Source organism: Dipteris shenzhenensis, chromosome 18, assembly GCF_047967505.1.
Source record: "Dipteris shenzhenensis isolate YYH24624 ecotype China chromosome 18, Dip_SZ_1.0, whole genome shotgun sequence".
Taxonomy (NCBI): domain Eukaryota; kingdom Viridiplantae; phylum Streptophyta; class Polypodiopsida; order Gleicheniales; family Dipteridaceae; genus Dipteris; species Dipteris shenzhenensis.
This window is the reverse complement of record NC_141613.1, coordinates 16,335,303-16,348,977: the sequence shown is the minus strand read 5'-3', so window position 1 is coordinate 16,348,977 and position 13,675 is coordinate 16,335,303.

Sequence of the window (13,675 nt, the reverse complement as noted above, 5' to 3'; positions counted from 1 at the left end):
GGGATGTAGTGCCCCTAAAAATAGAATCCATCATGTCAACCATACCCTCGTCATCATCTTGGAGACTATAGTCTTGCTTAAAGTGTGAAGGTATATGCATACCCTCGTCAGTCTCCTCATCCTGTTTTAAGAATTCGTGTAAATATAAGATCTTGTATTTTCTGGTATCCAATATTAACCACAAACTTAAATAGCTTTGACTTACCGATAATCCATCAACACGTGCAACACCAATGGTGGGTACTGGTTCAGGCTTCTTTCCATGCATCTGCAAGTGGTGCATGATAATACGATGTTGATGTCGTACTTCTCACTTGCAATGAGTGCAATGACAGTATAACCTCTCCGTAAGCCACTTTGTGCTCCCAGGCATTGGTGCATCATTGGACGAGCTTCTACTCGTCCCTTCCATCTACACTTATTAAATCACAACATAAGTTGCAAGGAAATATATTAATAGTTATAAAATAGTATCTATGAGCTTCTTTTTTAACTTTAAACATAAAGTGTTAAAGCATCGCTATATAGCGACGATTTGCTCTGTTCCGTCGCTATATAGCGATGTTTTTAATTAAAAGCGTCGCTATATAGCGATGCTGTGGGTTAAAAGCATTGCTATATAGCAATGTTTTTAATTAAAAGCGTCTCTATATAGCGATGCTATGGGTTAAAACTGAAACTCGATGCGATGCACAGTGTTTTCTTTAGCACTCTCTAATCTCTATTGTAAGCAAGGCAATCTCTCCTCCCACCTATTTCCGATGACCTCCTACTCTATTCTCCACTCCTCACCACTACTCACCCCTCTCCTAGCTCTTGTGCTCCCTCTCCACCCTTCTCCCTCTTTGGTTTCTTGAAAGAAAGTTTTTCAAGAGGTGAGTTTGTTTGAACAATGTAGGTAGGTTTTTTGTGAGATTTCATTTTGTGAGTGCTTCTCCTTGTATTGCTAAACCTGTGTACTAGTTTTCATGCTTCATTTCAAAGGAGAAACAAACAACGAGATTTCAAGAAAGAAAGAAGACTCACCTCTTCTAGTCTTTTTTGTATTTCTCTTCCTTCTCTTTCTCCTTGTCTCCTTTATCCAATCTTTTTGGAAGTTGCTTTTGTAATCTCCTCCTTCCTCTAACATCTTATTTGAAAAATGGTATGTTTCCTCTCTTTTGTAGGGCCAGTCCACAAAACACCGAGTGGGACGTACTATTCTAGTAAGTGCTTTCTCTTTTTTCCATTTGTTATTTTTGTTATTTACATTGGCTTGTAGCTAGCGCCTTAAGCACTAGCTGCAGTGATGGGCATAGGAACCCTCTCTTCCCCTCTCTTCCCTCTTCTTTCCCTCTTCTCTCCTCTTCTTTCCCTCCTTTCCTTCTTCTCCTTCAATCTTTCAATCTCTTTCCCTCTCTTTTTCCCTCTTTCCTTTCCCTCTTCTTCTCTCTTCCCCCCTTCTCTTATGCTCATGCATAAGCATAAGCATGAACATATGTCTCCTTCTCTTGCATAAGCATAAGCATAAGCATAAGAGAAGGAGACATATGCTCATGCTTCTCTTTTTCCCTTCTTCTCTCTTCTCCTCTTTCCCTCTCTCTTTTCTCTCTTTCATGCTCATGCTCTTATGCTCATGCATAAGCATAAGCATGAGCATATGTCTCCTTCTCTTATGCTTATGCTTATGCTTCTGCATAAGCATAAGCATGAGTATAAGAGAAGGACACATATGCTCATGCTTTCTTCTCTCTTCTCATCTTTCTCTCTTCTTCTCTCTTCTCATATTTCTCCCCCTCTTTTCCCTCTTTTATGCTCATGCTCTTATGCTCATGCATAAGCATAAGCATGAGCATATGTCTCCTTCTCTTATGCTCATGCTTATGCTTATGCAGCATATGTCTCCTTCTCTTATGCTCATGCTTATGCTTATGCATGAGCATGAGAGAAGGAGACATATGCTCATGCATCATGCATAAGCATGAGCATATGTCTCTTTTCCCCTCTTTACTTTCCCTCTTCGTCTCTCTTTCTTTCCCTCGTGTCCTATTAGGGCATCATCTCCTGTTTGTAAATGTGGCTCTATGAATGCTCTCTAATCTACCATCCTCTCTAAGATAGCCACTTCTGATTCTTCCTTGTGAGAACCTCTTATTTTTTTCCCAATTCGAAATAGCATATCCTCCATTGTCAAAATATCCATTGCCTTCAACTCACCAGAGATAACACTGAAGATTTGATCTCTGTCTTCATATATATGGCCGACAAGAAGAAAGCCAACTTCCACTTCTTCAAATATTTTCAAACCAACCAACATAGAGCATAAAGCAAATATATATTTATTCTTGTTCTCTCTCCAACAATTATCAGCTTGTATTCGCAATGTGTTAGGTTAACATCCGTGAGCATCTCTGGTAGGTAAAGTAGCTTTTGGATAGCAGAGAACCTCTAGCCATTGGAGGAACCATCCGAATACCATCGGTCCAAGAGATTAGAGGAGCAAAGAAGGGCGCAGGAACACTTGGTCAATTATTGCTTTCATGATTGATGTAACAACCTAGTTACTATCATGGTGATGCAAACTATCAATCCATACATCACAAAAGATTTGGTATCCATGTACTAATACTCCACACAAGTGTGTTTTTAGTCCATGTTTGCCCTCTAATGCTAGTGGGATGATACGTCTATATCGTGGCAAAGTGGTTGTATTCTGGTCCATGCCATCAATGGTGATGCACATGGACTTATCGACATGTGAAATAGCTTCCTCTCTCCAAGAAGCATACAACTTTCGAGCATCCTGCACATGACGTAAATGGATTGATCGCCATTTAATATATCTTCCTCGCTGCTGCTCACATTTACTATGTTCAATGGCATTTTTTAATTCATCACATGTCTTACATTTTGACATCCTTTGCTTTGATGGTGTCTTGACATGGCAAAAATCTCTACGCCAAATTTTGTACAAGGTTGATCGTGAAATCATGCTCTCATCTCTGTCTTGTAAAGTTTTATTGACAGTTTCTAGGACGACCTTCTTTGTCATTCCCAAAGGAAGATGTTGTTGGCATTCGACATGTCCATCTTGCATTGTTTGTTGAAGATGAGGCTACGGTAATGCATGGTCTTCGAGAACTTGCTTTACTGTTGCGGTTGCATTTATAGTGCTTCCATGGCATGTAAGCTTGTAGGTATTTCCATGAATTGTATGAACCACTTTTTCTTTCACCTCTGCCCAGATGGTCCAGTATGTGCCATGTGATAGTCCAGTTAACCATTGATATCCTCGATTGCAAATGGGTCTCCCATTAACCATGGGTTTCAATCTAGGTTTACAGTGTCTTGTGCTTAAATCTTGATTAGTGCCTTGATGAAGAAAGCATGAAAACTCTTGAAGAAGATAGTTATGTCTATTAGGTGTTGTCTTACTCTAAATACCAAGGTGTATGGCTGCACAATCATCTTTCCTAACTTTTCTAATGCAAAGTCTCTTGCAACAAACTCGCATAAGCATCCTTTCCATATTCTCCTCAGATAGCATTACATGTCTCTTTGGTTTTGGAATTGATGCCATGATTCTTCGCCTCTTCACACTCACATACTTTCTTTTTGTAAATAGTGTCTTGCGTTTTCTAGTTGTACGACCATCAAACCTCGAATCCATTTCCCTTGAATCTTCATCTTTATAATCAAATGCTGTGTGGGCTTGAGAATTATTTGATACCTTATAATATCTTGGAAATGGCAATCTGGTAGACATGTTCATTGATGTCAATTTGTTGCTAATGCCTCTTGAATTTTGTGGTTGAACTGTTTCTCCTTCGCAACTCAAGATTCTCCCATCTATATTCTCTGGCATGCTAGCAATAATATTACGAACAACATGACAAGTCTCAGATTCTTTGCCCCTTTTGCCTTGTGTTCGAGTGGTAACATCATGATCATTGTCACTAATATCATCAATTCCTATTATTGCATCACTTATCCCATCGATCTTTGCGTGTATTTTTCTTTGTGGTCCCATCTTATTATTCTCAACACAAGACAAGTCTTCTATATCAGTAAGCATGTTTGAGTCACTTGCAACACAAGACAAGTCTTTTATACTAGAGAGCCTGTTCGAGTCACTTGCAACATATACCAGTGAGCTTGTTCGAGTCACTTGCAACACATGACAAGTATTCTATACCAGTGAGCCTGTTCGAGTCACTTGCAACAAAAGACAAGTCTTCTATACCAGTGAGTATATTTGAGTCACTTGCAACACAAGTAACCTTTTCTACATCAACATCTATTACTGTAATGTCCTGAATACTTGTGAGCATGTCACTATGATATTCTTGATTACTACTATAGCTTCTTATCAATTTGGATCCCATTTGTGTTATAGTCCTTTTCTTCTGATAATATTCTGTTGTGTCTTCCATGACATTGAAGGAAACTGTCTTGGGCAAAGTTGATTTCAAGAAAGCTAACCCCCATTTACAAGTACTATGAACTTGTAGTTGAGACGTAGTATTATGGACATCTAAATGTGAAGTACTATCCATTGCATTTTGAATGATACCTGCACTAGTCAACTTAATTATCTCCACTATACAGAGAAAACTCTGAGCATAGCCCTTATAGTTGCCAATTGCTAAAACTTCTCCGGAGCAAGATAACATCTCTACTTTTTTCCCCTCAAAATAAATTTTCTTGATATCTTGAAAGTATGTCTTTGGAACAATTTCATCTTAATCCTAGAGTGTTCTGTGTGCTTGCATATCAAATATGTCACATTGTAAGATATCTCCCAATGTTTCAAAGTCTCCATGTGGATATTTTAAATGTACTTCAGGATTTACAACGTTGGTGATTATCACTACACATCTTCTCTCACCACAACATTGGAAATGACACACATTCATATTTATTGCTTAATAACTTCTATATCAAAACTAGCAGAGAAGGCATTAAACCTAAACCCTACATCCTAAACTTTAAACAATTAATACCAAAACATCTTAACCACCGTAAATCCTAAACTTTAAACATTTAATTCCTAAACTCTAAACCCTAATTCCTAAACTCCTAAACAATAAATCCTAAACCTTAAAACCTAAACTCTAAATCCTAAACCCTAAATCCTAAATCTTAATTCCTAAACCCTAAACCCTAAACCCTAACCCTAAAATACAACCAAAATTTAATGATTTTTTTTAATTTGTGCAACAGGTTGGATATATCCCCCAACCTGTTGCTTGAGCAATAGGTTGGGAGATATATCCAACCTGTTGCATAAATCAAGAATTTTCCTTATTTGTGAAACAATTAGATATACAATTGGGGGAATATATCCAGCTTGTTGCACAACTCAAGAATTTTCTTGATTTGTACTTATATATTTATTTATATAATATTTATAGATTAATAATATATATTTTTAGCAAAATTACATTTTAATATTAGTTAATAGAAATTTATTATATTATGGAGTAAACCTTATAAATGGATTTTTTATATTAATAAAGTGTCGTGAGAAGAGTTTTTTGGAAAGATTTATTATTAAATTTTGTTTTGAAGTTGTTGCATACGCAATAGGTAGGGAGGTTTGAGTGGTTTTGAGATTGAGAGAGAAATTTGTAATAAAGTGTCATGAGAAGAGTTTTTTGGAGAGATTTATGATTAAATTTTGTTTTGAAGTTGTTGCGTATGCAATAGGTAGGGAGGTTTGCGTGGTTTTGAGGTTGAAAGAGAAATTTATAATAGATTGTTTTTTTTTGTTGAGGAGTTTTTTGGAGAGATTTATGATTAAATTTTGTTTTGAAGTTGTTGCGTACCGCACATGTAGGTCAAAAGAGTGTTGGCAATGCGTCAAAGGTTATGAGACAAATATGAACCACTTACCTTCTCTTCTACGCTCGATTCATGTTTTTGGAGGGTAGACAAAAGGCTCTAAAGTTTGTAGAAAGTCTGATCATCATATTTCTTGGGTTTTGGCTTACCTTAATGATTCTTAGCATACTACAGTGCATGTTATTAATGTTGATTTTTAAGGTGCCTTTATGACGGTTTCTTTTGCTTAGTTAAGGCTAATCGTATTACTTTTTGGTTGAGCTTCATGATAGGCTTATGGATACTCTTATAGGTTATCTTATGACTAACATATGGCTTATGCTTTGCTACATAGGGATGAGCATTTTTCGAGCAAAATCTTCCAAGCGTCCGAGCGAGGGAAAAAAAAGAGCTTCCAACTATGTAAAAATATGGCAAAAATAGATCGGAACAAAACATAGTTTCACTTAGAAATATGCAAAGTATTATGGCAATGCCTGTTTTATACACAAATATTTACAGGAATCTTTGGGAATGGTGAGTAACATAATGGGATGGATTTTAAAGAAACCCACATGTAGAGTAGACTTCTCTATGAAAATTCCCTTATGATCCTTCTTACAACTTTTACTTAATAGGGGGTGACATTAAAAACCCTCTCTCAAACTAGCTTCATGAAAGGGTTTCTATAAAGAAACCTCATTGAAGCAAGCCATCAAGGTAGTTTTACGAGTGAAACCCCTTTGAAGTAGGTCTTTCGAGGTAGTTTCGCAGGTGAAACTACCATGGAGAACAGTTTTAAAAGTGGCATAACTTTCACATCCAATGTCCATATATAGTCATTCAACCACTCAAATTGATTGAAAAGCCCCATTTGAGCACATCTATGGGGTTATATTTTGAAAAATGTTTCATATATAGTATTAAATATTACATGTATTTTATGAGAGTGATATAAGAGTCCAAGTTAATAATTAATTATATTAATTTAAACTTCTTTAGAAACATATCCATAAATATCTTGTTATTTATGCTATTAAAAGACTAGAAAGCTCTTGTCATATCGATATAAATATGTTTAATAAGTAATTATATATGTATAATATTATTACATTGAGAGTGATTATGAGGGATGTTTTCTTAAATGAATTATTTTTCAACACTTTTTTTAGGTAATAACAAGGGTACAAAGGATGTCCATGTATCAAAAAATTAATGTTATGTAAAACTGACTATTCTATATATTTTTATAATAAAAGGGATCTAGTTCTAGTGAAAATAAATGGTAGAAACCATGTTTCCTAAAGAAATACAATTGTTTAAATCTCTTGAAAAACACACTCGTATAAACCTACTCATAGGTTTTTGCTCATAAAATTGATGCATCCCTGCTACATCAACAGAAGAAAGAGGGCTATCTTGTTCAATTCCACCTAGCCACCATGAGATCCCAGAGAGAACCAGTTCCACCCAAGCCACGAGATCCCATGAGATCTCAATTCCATCCAGCCACGAGATCCCCAAAGGAACAACATCCTTCTTTCGGTTTCTCCATCTTTCTCTCTCCTTCCACCTTGGGTTTCTCTCTATAACACTCCCCCTAGCCCCATGCTGGCCAAGTGGCCTCATCTTGTGGTGCCATGTGTCCCATAAGGGACCTCTTCATTAAGCCCTCTCTTCGGCTATCCTTTGCACCCTTCATAAATGCTTAGGCCTTGGTTCGACCCTAGAACCAAGCACTCTAGGCCCTATAATATGCAAGCATTGTTGAGCCCTCTTGATTTTCACCGTGCCATATCCAAGTCGTAGAGCTTTCATGATTATGGCTGATGTAACATTTCCTTCCCCTTAAACATGTTTACGTCCTTAAAAACAAAATTGGAAAACCTCCTCTTGAGATTGCTTACCCTTTCCCATGTTGAACTCTCTTCAAGTTTATCTTTCCACTTAACCAGACATTCTTGCCATTTTGTATGTCGTGTTCTTTTTTCTTATCAGTCTAATTTTTTTCCGATTCATGTGGTAAAGTAGTAGGTTCAATGCGTTCAAATAGACTTCATTTCCAATGAGATTATCATCATCTCCTAACTTTCTTTTTATCCTACTTACATGAAGAATTGGATGCACTCAGCATCCCCCGGGTAAGGCTAATTTGTAAGTAAGTTCTCCAATTATGAATGGTCCACAATACCTAGGAGACAACTTTGGATATTTATCCGTCTTTAGGGATTCTAAAGATTCACGTACTCTGTGATAGACTCTCATTTTCTTCAAACTCCAACCTTCTACGTGGGGGTTTGCATAACTCTGGCTCTATCTTGAGCCCTTTTGATGCTATCTTTAGCTAGCTTAAGCACTTGATTCATGTTCTTGAGAAAGTCTTTGGCCAATTGAACCTTCTCTTTTTCTAGTCCCAGTGCAACTGGGGCTCAAGGTTAAAATCCATACATCATTATGAATGGGCTAAAACTTGTAGCTAAACATTTGGCATTGTTATATGCAAATTCTAATATGGGCAAATACTATTCCCAATGAGTTTGCCATTTACTTACATATGCTCGAAGCATATCCTCAATGACTTGATTAACCCTTTTAGTTTGACCATCCCTCTGTGGATGATCCGCGATGCTTATATTCAAAGAAGTTTCCAACCTCATAAACATAGCCCGCCAAAAATGGTTTTTAAATTTGCTATCCTGGTCACTAACAATACCAGAATAATAAAATCCATGGGGAGATACTTTCCCATTTGCTAGATGGAATCTCTAATGGGTGTAGGAGACCTCTTACCTTAAGACGTTCAACCTTATCGACCCAGCACTTCAATACATAACCTTAATGACGTCCTTATCTATTCCAAGCCAAAAGAATTACCTCTTTAGAAATGCATATGTCTTCTAAATTTCTGTGTATCTAGCACTAGGACTGTCATGACACTCGAAAAGAATTTGGCTTCTAATGTAATTATTATCAGGGACACATACTCTACCTTTGTGAAGGAGGTAGCCATCCTCAATAGTGTACTTTTCCATTTGAGTCCTTTATCATCAACCTGTGGTGTGTCACTATTTCGATGTGACTCCTCAGTGAAAGCTTCTCAATTAATTGAATCTGTGGTGTGTCACTCTACCCTTGTAGAGCAGGTAGCCATCCTCAATAGTGTACTTTTCCATTTGAGTCCTTTATCATCAACCTATGGTGTGTCACTATTTCCATGTGACTCCTCAGTGAAAGATTCTCGATTAATTGGATCCCTACTCATAATTGCTTTCTATATTTTATAAAAGTGAGGATCAAACTCACATTTTCCTTTTCAGGACTCTAGGAAATCATTCAGGAATTGAGTAAAACTCAATTTATTAAGAATTCGCATTCAGTTTAGGGTCTGCTACCACATTGAACTTCCCCTTTCGATATGTCAATTAGATATCAAACTCTTGCATTAATTCATCTCATCTAGCTTTTCTTTCTTAAGCTCTGGCTGATTGCAAATCCATTTAATGCTTTCTTAATAAAAACTAATCTCAAATTTGGCACCATACAAAGAGTGGCACCATTTTTGCCAAGTAATTTTGTAAGGCACAGTCTAACTTTTTGCTTTCAAAAGCCATTGGTCGACCCTTTTATAAAAGTATCGCTCCAATTGCAAAATCGCTAGCGTTTGTTTCAATCATGAATGGTTCATTGGGATCTACTACCTTTAAGATAGGAGTAGATGCTATAGCTACTTTTAACTTCTCAAAGCTATTCTTTTGAGTTTCATCCCATATGAAGATACTTCCCTTCTCCGTATGTTGGTCCGTCATCAGAAATTAATCTTAGCATAGTCTTGAATGATCTCCAATAAAACCCAAACAAACCTAAGAATGTTTGCAATTCTTATAGGTTTGTAGGATGTGGCCATCATGGATGATTTTTTCATGCTAGTTTCGCTAAGAAGTGAAAGTTTTATATTGGCATTGAAAGTTTATATGCACTTTAAAAAATAAAAAATTGAAATATTCGCAAAGATTTGAAACTTTTATGAAAAAAACTAAAAATTTCACGGAGGATTTACATATTTTACTTAGAAATTCAAAAAATAAAAATAAAATCATGCTATGCTTTATCAATATCGTGAGACTTAAAAGAGTAGCTCGATACTTTTACCAATTTTTTATATTAATATAAAAGTATAGCTTCGATAAAGACATCCATGGTGGCCATTCCAATATGGCCTTTACCTTTCCAGGATCCATATCTCTAAGCAATTGGAACACTTTCATTCCTCAAGTCTTCCAAATGCTTTTTCCTTGTTTTACTATAGATGAGGATATCATCTAGGAATACTACAATAATTTTTTCTAAATATGGCCTTAAGACACTCTTCATAAGTGCCATAAAAGTTGCTGGAGCATTAGTTAAATCAAATGGCATAACTTTGAATTGATAATGCCTGTACCTAGTACAAAATAATATCTTAGGACATCCTCTTCTCTAATTCGCACTTGGTGATATCTTGATCTTAAGTCCATTTTAGTAAAATAATTTGTGCCTTGTAATTGATCAAAGGGCTCATCAATGCGAGGCATAAAATACTTAATTTTTAATTACGATTTTATTTAATGTTCGGTAATCTATGCATAAACACATAGTACCACCTTTTTTCTTTACCAGTAAAACTAGTGATGACCAAGGTGAGTTACTATGTTGAATTTGGCCCTTCCTAAGGTATTCAATCAATTGTCTTTCGACCTCAGGTTCTTTTGTTTGATTGAGTCTATAGGGTCGTTTATAAACATGGGTAGATCTAGGAATTATGTCTATTTTATGATCTACATCTCACTCGAGAGGTAAACCATGAGGCAAATCACATGGAAAAACATCTTTAAATTCAACAGTTAAATCATTAAAAGAGGATTTGCACTTTTTAACCACATCAAGAGAAAGTTTATTTTTTTCAGATGTAGCAAAAATAAAATCACCAATAAAAGTAAGTTCACAAAGATATATCTCGCATTGTTATTGTTGTAGAAGTTGTTCCAATTCCATAGAACAAAGAAGGGGAGAGTTAGGTACATCATGTTCTCACTGAATCAGGAAGACTCTACCATCTTCTTCAAATATAATGGAGTTATTTAAATAACTCCGCTGCAAGCTATGCCCCAAGACTATACAACCCATTCTCGACCAAGAACAACATCTGTTCAATCGAGATGCATAATTTGGAAATCCAAGGCATCCTAATAACCTTGGATATCCACCTCTACACCATGAATCATGGTGTCCCAAACCTTTTTATCATTGCCCTTTGCTAAAGAGACCACATATTCATGGGCACTTGGACTCCCTAGTAACTTAAATTTCTTAACTAACAAATAGTATAAGAAAGTATATGTTGCACTATCATCGATCATAACTCTTACTTTTGGCCCCTTGATTTTTCCATGCGTCCTCATTAAATCATGAGGACCAAAGGTGGGCTGTCACATTGCCGAGATGATAGACAACACATGTGGGTATTGTCCTCATGATAAACCTCTACCTCAGTGTACTTTTTAGTACCATTAAGCGGCAACATCTACACTTGACATACTTGTTTTTGTGGGTTTATTGGGGGCTTTAGCTCCAGCCTCTTTATTTCTAGGAGGGCAGTTCTAAGCAGCATGACCTTTGCCCAAACATTTGAAGCAAAGATTTTCTTGCTTGGTCTTTTCATAATACTCTTTCTTTAGGTTTCTTGGGCGGTGCCTGAGAAACCTTCTTCTTGAGGTGCCCCTTCCTTTTCAGGTTGAGGACTTAGGAACAACTAGTTTGTTCCGAAGTTCTAGCTTTGGATTTTCCCATAGTATCATCATATATTTGGGCATATTTAATTGCTTCTTCAAAGGTCTTGGGAGACTTTCTACTAACCTCAATCTTGTAGGTGTCTTTCAGACCTCTCACAAAACCCCTTATCTTCTGGAACTTATCTATATTCTTTAACTTAAGGACTGTCTCCCTATAGTTCACTATGTCCTGGACTAAAGTGTTCTTACCTATGCTACAATTGTCCCAAGCTTCCCAAGCTCTTTCTAGCTCATTTTCAGGTAAAAACTCATTTAAGAAAGCTTGTTCGAATTTGGCCCAATACCTAGGGATCCTATCATTTTCCCTGAGGATTATCCACCATGTATAAGCCTTATTTCCATGACTTGACTTTCAGGAGAGATATTCTTGAGTCGATGGAAGTCTTGCCATTTTTGCAAGAATGTATTTAGCGTATTCGTATTGCATTCTTTCTCCTCCCCATTGATATTGGTGGTTTCAAGTCCTTAAGAATGTTAGAGGTTACTTTAAGTTGAGATCTCAACTTGACTAGGAGGAATCGGTTATTATGCCATAGGAGTTGCCGATTGAGGATCGGATAGCTTGGATATGGCTTCAATTAGAACTTTTAAAGTATCATTAATAGTCCCTAACTGCATGTCTATGTTTTGTGTTCAGATTTTTAGTTTATTGAATTTCAAATACGAAATTCTGTAATCATCGTAATCAACATCCTCCATTCCATACTATCCTCTTGAATTTCATTGTGTGCTTCCTGATGTGTTTTCTCTTTTACAATAGCTTTTCCTTTTCTAGCCCTTTCCTTGCTCTCCCTAATCATTTCATCTCTTTCTGGAGTTGTATGTGAGGCTTTTTCCAAAAATTATAAAGCAAAGAGCTTTGTAACAGAGAGAAAAGTACAATACCCACTTCCCTAGTGTTCGTTTGAGGCGTTGGATTTGCCTTTGTAATCGACACACTTTTTGCTTCACAGCTTTTTCTTTCGACCTCGCTCCTCACTTTTATCCGATAATTCAAATCTTCTTGATCCCTTGAAAATGGTGAGACTAAAGAAAGAGCATGAATCCTTGGAAAAGAGAGAGCAAAGGGTTTAAAAAAAAGAAGAGGATTTGATCGTGGAGAGGCCTTAGAGAGGGGTAAAAAAGCCTAGATGACGAGGCTTTTCCAAGGTCTTGGACCCTTGGATGATGTACCTTTGTCTTGTGTAGGTCTACAGGCATCAAGATCATGTTGCTAGCTCTTCACCAATCTAAACCATCAAACTCCTCTGCTCTCTATGCATAGGTCACTTTGACGGGCTTTCTCCGATGATCCTTGTCTCAAGTTGCAATAGTGATTGAGGGATTGTTTCTAGGCTCCATCGCAACAGAGAATGCGTAGCAATAGATCATTGAATCGATTGATTCACCCTCCCTCTATGTTTCCTACAGCTTATTAAGCCAAAATCAAGGAAATCTTTTGGAGCTTTCTCCCAATCCTTCATAGAAAGCGTTCAAATTATGTAGTTGTTTTTTGCGCTTTGAAAACCGTCAAATTTAGCTTGGAGGTCTTAAAACTGTATAAGATGCAAGTCTGCCTACACAAACTTATAGAAGAACCTAGAACCTACAAAAAGTAAGCATTGCACCCCAGCTCCATTCCATTGATCTATCGGAGTCGAGCCTTATATTTAATTCCCTTCTTTTTACGTTGCTTACAGACATGATGATAAGCAAATCCTGGAACCCTTCAGCCACAAGGTGGAATTTGCAGATTGCAAAACTTCCCTGGCTCTTCTTAGCAAGTCTTCACTTCGAATAAACCTATACAACTAACTCAAATGCTTTCTCATCGGCTCTGATTACAATGATACATCGACACAAGAAAGAGGGCTCTCCTTCTCAATTACGGCCAGCCACAAGATCCCCAAGAGAACCAGTTGGCTTCATGAGGGAGAAAACATCCTTCTTCATGTTTCCCCATCTTTCTCTCTCCTTCCACCTTGGAGTTCTCTCTAGAACTCGGAGTGCTTGGTATGGAAGATGCCCTCTCTTGCACTCGGAGCATGCCTGGCTACTCGGTGCTT